The following is a 9,916-nucleotide window of genomic DNA, read 5'->3' as shown; positions in this document are numbered from 1 at the left end:
CTCCTCCCAGTCTCACCCTTACATCTTCCTTCTCTCATCACCACTTCTCTTTCTGCTTAGAGAAGGAGCATCACTCACCTTGGGTACTGGCCAGCCCTGAGTCATCAAGTCCCAGCAAAACTAAGCACATCCTCTCCCACTGAGGCCAAATCTGTCAGTCCCGCTAGGGGAAGAGGATCCAATGACAGGCAATAGAATCAGAGACAGTCACCCAAGACACTGTTCAAGCAACTTCAACTGTATGAAGACTATGGTCTGTATCTGCTCCAATGTGTAGGGGGTCAAGATTCAGTCCCTGTAGGCCCTTTGGTTGTGGCTGCGTCTCTTTGAGTCCATGGGCCCAGGTTATTTGACTTTCTAGGTCTTTTTGTGGTGGCCTTGATCCCTCTGGTTCACTCAATCCTAACCACCCCACAACATTTGATATCACATCCCAGCTCCCCCTGATGTTTGTGTGTGGGTCTCTTCATCTGTTTCCATCTGCTGCTGGATGAATTCTTTGCAGGGAGGACAGTTAATCTAGGCTGCAATCTACAAGTATAGAGTAACATTAATATGTTAGGGTTACTTTTCTCTAAAGTTGGACCAGTCATTGCTTGGCCATTCCCACAACCTCGGCTCCATCTTTATCTCTCTACATCTTGTAGGCAGGACAGATTTTGGATGGAAGGTTTTTTTGGGTAGGCTGATGTTCCTCTCTCTCCACTGAAGGTCCCTCATGGCTATAGGAGATGGCTACTTCAATCTCCATATCCTCCACTGCTAGGAGTCTCAGTTATGGTCACCCCTTAGTCTTCCAGGGGCTTCCTCATGCCAGGCTTTAGCTAGTTCCAGAGATGCTTCCCACCAAATTTTGTTCTCCCTCCCAGCCATCACCCTCTCCTTTATCCTTACAATGGATTTCTCCTCTCATCTGTTCCCCCTCCTTACCCCTTCTCCCATCCAGTTCCCTCCCTCTACATATTTTTCCTTCTTAATGAGGTGGATTTAATCAGATTAATTAAATATCTTAAACAGTTGTTTGAAGATTTTATATTAATGGGTATGCAATTAAGCATTCATATTATAGTGAGGAATCTGAGTACAAAAGATAATAAGTATCTCCTCTGAGAGCACAAAGCTCTAAAGTGGTTCAGCCTCAGAACCTGCAAACTCTATTAGTAGTTTGATGCTTCGGCTCTTGCTGAGCCTTTGTGCATGTTTTCCTTATGTGTTATCCTTGTGAAATGGGTCATGTAAACTGACATGTTTATGAAGATATGGTATTTGTGTACTAAATGCTATGATAAATACAGTTGAGTGAGTCTTATGAAGAAATCTGAGTATACTTGACATAAACCAAATCTTTTCACAGCATATCTCCAGTACAAGAAAAGCCTCGAACCTACTCTCTAGACATAGTTTTGAACCATTACAAAACCTGTGGGTCTTTCTAGAGAGGCCATGTTCACACAACAGGTATTTTACATATAGAAGACAATTATAAATATAAATTCTTTAAAGGTGCTCTACTACTCTTTGTAACGATTTCTTCTTGAGTCCTAGATAGACTTTGCATTAAAATAAGACATAGAAGTTCATCATGTAAGGTATATGACTGTACTTTAAGTTATTATCAAAATTACTTTTGATCAGAAGTGATTTAGTGTAGAGTACATAGAGCTGTACTTGTTTTTTTTCTGTCATTGTGTGTGTGTGTGTGTGTGTGTGTATGTATGTGTTCATATGTTTATATGAGTACACTTACGTAAATATTTGTGAAGGCCTGAGAACAACATTGTTTTCCACATTAGAGGTGGTATCTGCATTGATTTTTGGGACATGGTCTCTCACTAGACTGGAACTCACTGACTACTCCAGACTGGCTGGCTTGTGTTGCCCATCATATCCCGTGTTCCTACATATTCAGATAAGAAATTAGAAGAGCAATAGCATAGCTTTCTCATGTGGGTTCTGGGCATCAAACCTGGGTCCTCATGATCATAAGCCAGGCACTTATAATTTGTGCTATCACTACTGCCCTACCTTTATCCATATGATAAGGCAATAACTTTGTTATATTTTTAAAGTCTTCATGCAATTTCTTATAACTAAAGCCCATACTTTGTAATGTAGCCTCCATGAAGGAGGTCCTGAAAACTTCTCTGAGGTCCATATTTCACATTTGTGTAGATTACTACTTCATACAATAAAGGAACATTGGCACACAGGCAAAGAAGTCATGGAATGATTAGGTGTCATGTAAACTGCAGACACATATTTCCCATATGCAATCAGAAACTTAAATTAAATTAGAATATATATATATATGCATACATACATATATATATACACATATATACATACATATGTATATACATATATATATATATATATATATATATATATATATATATATATATATATAAGTTCTCAAACAATGTGTTAGTGTTACATTTTGGAAAATTGTATGCTTACACAACTCTTGCTAACATGGATTTCATGTCTAAGCTATTACCAAGCCATTTGCCCGAATTGTATTAAGAGTTCATAGAAAAGAAGTAGCCATGACAAGAATGCTGTGTATAAAGTCAAATAAGCAAGTGTCTGACTTGTTTTCTTTTGTTATTCTTCATGTTTGAAAAATCGCAGAAAACTGTCTTTTGAAGTTGGTTCCTGTACCTCTCACTAATCCTTTTCAGTAGGAAGAACACAGGAAGTTCTGTAAAGGCTGCCAATTCCTCTGTGCAGGTCTTCTCTCTAGAGGGCAGAGGCTGAGGTCATTTATGCTCTCTTCCAGCTGGCTGTGCACCATAAGGCCGTTTCCTGCATAGGACTCTGACTGGCATTTTGGATATAATAGTAGCAAGAAGTGGCTCAATTATAATGTCCCCTCCATGTGTGCTCATCACAATTATAAATAAATTAGAATAGTCTATTTAAAAGCATCTGAAAAATATTCCAAGAGAAATATGCAAATACAAAAATATTAATGCAAAAAAGGACTAGCATTACTTTCTGTCTTCTTCCTAATCTCCTCATCTCCCTTGACCTTGTAACAGTACTGTCTTCTTGCCTGTGTAATTTCCCCATAGTGTCACTGAATTCCTCTTTTATAAAATGCAGTTAATTCTAATTTTCTTCCTTTGATTTTATTTATTTTCCAGTATATTTCCCATGGTGACATTCCATGGTTTCTATCGAATCAATTAATCACCACTAGACATCTGTAGAACATCTGGGCTTTTAATTCTAAGTTTTTGTTTTTCCTTCTTTCTTATATCACAAACCATATTGATGGTATATGCCCCCATAGTTACCACTGCATCTTTTTACTTCAGTCCTATCGATGGCTGGTATAACCCTTGAGTGGGTGAAAACTTAATAAGGACTATAGTGAGTAAACAGACATCCCAAATGAGTGAACAAGAGCATGATGGAAAGGATTAATTTATTCATAAGTTTTACTCTAACGGTAACTGAAGTAACCATTTTACTCATTATTTGATGATTATTTTAAGTTGAAAGGTTGTATTATAATGTGATGAACATGTTGCTGAAAAAATAAGTTCCTATCCTAATAATTGAGAATACCAATCCCAACTCAGAATTAATGATTCAAAGGCTTCAATTTGTTAATTAGCCCCTTGACATTTCTTGTAAAATCAGGAGCTATAACTATATAGTTACATACATACATGAAAACAAAAATATTTTTTTATTTATTGAATATCATCTTTATTTACATTGCCAATGGTAAACCCTTTCCCAATTTCCCCCTCCCCAAAGATCACCACTCTCCTCCCACCCCCTGCCTCCACATATATGCCCCTCTACCTGACCCACTCCCACCTTCGCCCCTTGATTTCCCTTTGTTAGGACCTCTATTGAGCCTTCACCTGAACAAGGACTACTCCTCCCACTGATACCCAACAAAGCATTCTTCTGCCACATTTTTTGCTGGAACAATGTGTACCCATTGGTTGATGGTTTAGACCCTGGGAGTCATTTTGGAGGCCTAAATCATTGTTCTCCCCATGGGGCTATAAACCCCTTCAGCTCCTCTGGACCACCCTTCAAATTGAGGAGGGGATAGGATGCATTTTTCTGACCAGAGCAATTCTCCCTCCCTCCCTCCCTTCTTCCCTTCCTCCCTCCCCCCTCTCTCTTTCTCCCTCCCTCCATCTCTCTCTGTCTCTCTGTTTCTCTTTCTCTCTCTGATTCTCACACACACACATCAGCAAATACACAATGAAATAGAAAACACTAAAATATAAATTTGCATACGAACAATTAAAAACAATAGATATTCTAGCAACAAACTAATAATAAAGCTTTAATGAACCTTGTATTCAGCATATTTTATATTGGATCATATTCCATTAAAACTTAATCGATCAAAAAAAAACTTATTTGATCTTCCATGGTAGATAAGATGTTGCATATGTTAAAGTGAAAACATTGTATATGCTCTCTGGTAGGATTTAAATCTAAATTCATTTATAATAAAATGTTTGTCAAGTTCACTTTTTATTTTTAAAAAGTTATAACGTAAAAGAAGTCTATAAATCTTTTAATTACTAATGAAACTTCTATAAAACTTTTGTATTATAGGAAATTTTATCAGTTATTTACTTTATATATCCAAGTTGGAGAAACTGTTTATTATTTATTTTATTTTATCTTAGTGATATTACATTTGTCAATTGGTCCAAAGATTATTATTCTCAAACTTAAAAATAATATGAATAAACAAATTTCCTGTTTCTCAGGAAACTTAGATTCTGAGGATGCAATAACAGACTTAATATTCATCATGGCCACTCATGATGATTTCTTCAGATTTTGTATGTTTTTCATTTTCATTTATCCCCTGACTGTTTTTCCTTTTATTATTTTTATCTTTATTCTATATCTGTCCCACTGAAATGGTAGATTGTTAAATTTTTTGACCATTTGCCATTGCTTAGCTAAATAAATGCATACACATCTTCATTCTGCACACATAGAAAATTAAATCCCTCTGAACCTTCTTTTATTATTTGATTTATCATAAAATAATTTATATCTCACACCTAAGTAGATTAGTAAATGTTCTAACATGTGCAGTCTCAGTCTTAGCCTATGACAAATTATATTCTGGACTCAACTCTCTACAGAAGAAACATATCTTGTTATTATAAATATGTTATAATAACAAGATATATTATATTATAATATAATATAATTATAAATATATCAAGATATTGTTATCTTTCTTCATTTATATAATTTGTTTGAGAAATTATCAAACAAAATTAACAACAATTAATTTGAAATAATTGACTCCACATGATAGGTCTATGCCTTTTCTACAATTTTATGCATTTTCTTCCACGTTAAATAGAAGTGTTTTCTCAAATAATGTCTTGAACAGTTCTGTGATAGATTTAGAATGTTTTGCCACATCATGTTTCAATTTACGTGAACAATATGTAGCTTTTCATCTAATAAAAAGTGGAATAGCCAAATATCCTATTCTTTTAACCATATTACCTCCCATATCTGAAAGAAAAACATATAAACATTTGGTCTGAACACAACTTCATAATATGTAATTCTTTAACTATGTTATATATTATGTGATTTTTCTGTAAATAATAGTTGAATTAGAAAGTTTAGAATTCTGTTTCCACCCACTTATTAAATGTGATTTGATTGAGTGACTACAATGGATTGCAGCTTTTCTGATAATAAAAGATAGTGCAGGGAACACACGGAACATTGATGAATATTTTTATCCCAGAGGGGCAACTGATATAATTATATGATAATCATATTAAATAACTATGCTTCATGTTGTAAGATAACATAAAAGAAAATCTAGCACTAACCCTCATGAGGTTCTATCTTCAAATTTATGTACCAAAACAGAATATGTTAATGAATACAGAAGATGTATCCAACATAAGTCAAATCTCAAATAGCATAGTAAGGGTATAAAAGATCTGGATTGCAATTTTCAGTAAAACTGACAGGTGTTACCTCAGCAAGAAGACATTTTAAAGTTAAAATGAAAACATAGATGAGAAAATAAGTCACGGTGTTATGTACATCAAGAGATTTTGAATTAGAAAGCAAAGAAACAAGAATTTCAGAAGAGAAAATTTGCCTGAGCCTTAAGGAAGAAACAGCCCAGGAAGACTGAAGTAAGGAAGACAAGGTGTGCCAATCAGCCTGATGAGACAGGACTTTCTCAGTTCTTGTGTAAACAGAGGACTGGCATAGGTTGACTTGTATTTTAAAGTCATTGCTAACACTAGTGTGTTGAGAATGCGCTGTATAGAGTAAGGATGGAAGAACAGTTAGATAATTGGAATCACAATTCAGACAAGGTAAAAGCAGTAGCACATGGATCAAGTGATAGCTTTGGAGAAGATTAAAATATTAGTAATTTTGTAGTCAAGAATTTTCAGATCTACAAATAAAAGTCTCTGAAAAGATTGTTTTTATAGAATTGAGGTAAGCATGTTCCCTTTGAGCAAAATAGTGATTCAATGTGCCAACATTGTAATGGCGTACATTACAGTAGATTTCCTTTTTTTCCTTTTACAGGATCTTTAATAGTTTCTTAGATGTGTAACATGAATGTCAGCTCTCTTCTTTACCCCCATTCCCTTTTGCACTCACCTCCTCTTATTTCCACTCAGTTCTCATTCTACTTTGATGATTTCTTTCTGTGTGTGACCCACTGAGTTCAGTTAGAGTTGCTTGCCACTCACTATTAAGTGAGTGGAATGTTATTCACTGCAGAGAAGGAAACTTGCCAGTATGCCACGATTCCTGCAGATGGGAACAAATGACTCTTCACCCCAGAGAGAGCACTAACAGCAGACCAAAGTAAGCATATTCCAAAGTCCAATGTACTGTTACATCAATGAAGTTTATTGGGGTTACGTAGAGGAATAAGGTTGAAGGTTTCTTACCTCAGCAGAAATGGCACAAAGGCATCACCAAAAGCATGACAGCTTGTGAAGTCTGGACACCTGGATAGCAACGAACAGCCTGCAGATTAGCAAGTTGCAGAGTAGTTTTCAGTTGTTCAATTTGATCTAAGCCTTTCCTAGGAAGCCCTTCCTCATCTTGTCCTCGAGTGTCTCTTAGAAGTCTTTACTGCTAATTTATGCTATGCATGGGGAATAGGGAGATGGCCACTTTCGGGGAGTTCCTAACCCCTTGTTCACTTTTTTAGCTTAATGAGCTTCGTTGCAGGGAGGCACAATTCACTTCATCTCAGAATATCCTTGTTTTACCTCCCTGTAAACACCCTGCCTTAAACTCCCCAGTTGTGTTCCTTCTCCTTTCATGTCCTTGTCTTAATGAGCTTTTGTCTGAGATGGGAGGCTTTTATCTCAGAAGAAACATACACAGACATGAGTGACCTAGCTTCTCCCCTTTCTTATCCACAGGTAATGGGTACTAACAGTACTTTCAGTTTTGACATTTTCACTTTTAGTGGCTATTTCATAAATATAGACACTCAAAGAAATAGTACAACTGTTCCTATATATTCAATATGAATCTATTAAGTGACATACATGTTTTTGTATTCATATACATATTCTTTCTATGTTCACATATGTATACACATGTTTATATATATATTCTTTATATGTGGACATATAAATATAAAGACAGATATTTATTTCACTAAGAGTGAATCCTGTTTATGTGTTGTATATGTATGTATGTATGTAAACAGAGCTAGATATGTAAACTATATCACCGAGAATAGTGCCTAGCACAAACCCCTGATGGATTTTTCAGCTATAATTTTTTTTCTAAAAATGATATTTAAAAGGTATTAAATAAGCTAGATGGTGGTGGTTCTTGCCTTTAGTCCCAGTAATTGGGATGCAGAGACACAGGGATTTCTATGAGTTTGAGGCCAGCCTCATCTATAAAATGGCTTATAGGAAAGCTGGGGCTATACAGAGAAACTCAGAAACTAACTAACTAACTAACTAACTAACTAACTAACTAACTTTAAAAAAGCAAAAGGCCAAAGGCAAAGAAGAAAACAAAACAGAATAAAAAAAATCCCAAAAACCCAAACCAAACCAAACTGAACAAACAAAATCCCAAACATATTAAACATATCAACATATTAAAAGAAAGGAGTCAAATTTAATATTTTAACTAAAAACCTTACACTGCCACATTACTTTTACAACACTACCATCATTATAGTTCAAACTACAATTATTTATACAGAGTAACAACAAAGGCTATGAATCTACAAATAATCTGTGATATTCAATGAAAAAGAACATTTAATATAAGAGTCAAAGATTGTTATTGTCTGATAATAGCACACATTTCTAGTTCCTTAAACATGGTAGATAGTAGATTTTTCTTGTCTTCCTCTGAGTAACCTCATTATACCTTGATGTGTAATATGACCTCAGTGAACCTGTTTATGAATATAAGTCAGATTAATTTTTGTCTCTTATTAATAAGTAAGCAAGTAAAAGATGGAGAAAATTAATGTATTCTATTGTACCTGACTACATAAGTGAGTCATTTACAGTTATTTTAAAGAATATAATTTTAAAAGTAATTTAGTAACATTCATAGTATAAGTGCTACGAATTGCATACTAACTACAAAGTGTATTATAGATACAGTGAGATAAGCACAACAGTACTTGCATCAGCCATTATAAATCATTTATGCTAATACATACATCAGCAGAAATAAGGTTCTTCACTTGGACTCAGCCATGGATCCCATACTCTGTTAAATGCAATTGATTTCTAAAGTGAGATCAGCTTTAAAATCAGTCTGCATGGGATCCAAGATGAAAATAAAGTTAGAAACAAAAGACAAATTCTACAAGAGATCCATGAGCACAGATCAACCAATAGAACTTTCTAGAAGGGTAAATTGGAGCTAAAATGTGAAAGGAGTCTTTTGGCACCTGGTTTTCTGCTGAAGGTCGCTATGACTGTGACCCCATCCTTGGACAACAAAGGACAACAAAGAGATGAATGTAATTTCGTATGTGTGGAATAATATCACCTATTGCTAGTTAATTGTGTATCTGGTGAAACAACTTAATACATGGAGATAAAACCTCTGGTACACTACACTATCATCCATGTCCCACAGTACAATGACTTATATATAAGATACTTCATTAGATATCTCTTTAGGATTTTACTTATCAGCTCATTTTATTACATGTACTTTTAAAGTGTAAGATGAGATGCTTCTCCACCATCCGAAGTTCTTCAGGTGAGAATTCTTTGTTTAACTCTGTACCCCATTTTTTAATAGGGTTGTTTGGTTTTCTGGAGTCTAACTTCTTGAGTTCTTGGAGAAGCATCTTAAAAAATGCTCAACTTCATTAGTCATTAGGAAAATGCAAATCAAAACAACCCTGAGATTTCATCTTACACCAGTCAGAATGGCTAAGATTAAAAATTCAGGAGACAGCAGGTGTTGGAGAGGGTGTGGAGAAAGAGGAACACTCCTCCACTGCTGGTGGGGTTGCAAATTGGTACAACCACTCTGGGAATCAGTCTGGCGGTTCCTCTGAAAACTGGGCACCTCACTTCCAGAAGATCCTGCTATACCACTCCTGGGCATATACCCAGAAGATTCCCCACCATGTAATAAGAATACATGCTCTACTATGTTCATAGCAGCCCTATTTATAATTGCCAGATGCTGGAAAGAACCCAGGTATCCCTCAACAGAAGAGTGGATGCAAAAAATGTGGTATATCTACACAATGGAGTACTATTCAGCCATTAGAAACAATGAATTCATGAAATTCTTAGGCAAATGGATGGAGCTAGAGAATATCATACTAAGTGAGGTAACCCAGACTCAAACGGTGAATCATGGTATACACTCACTAATAAGTGGATATTAACCTAGAAAACTGGAATAC

This window comes from Apodemus sylvaticus, chromosome 13 (assembly GCF_947179515.1).
Source record: "Apodemus sylvaticus chromosome 13, mApoSyl1.1, whole genome shotgun sequence".
Taxonomy (NCBI): domain Eukaryota; kingdom Metazoa; phylum Chordata; class Mammalia; order Rodentia; family Muridae; genus Apodemus; species Apodemus sylvaticus.
Note: the sequence above shows the minus strand (reverse complement) of the source record.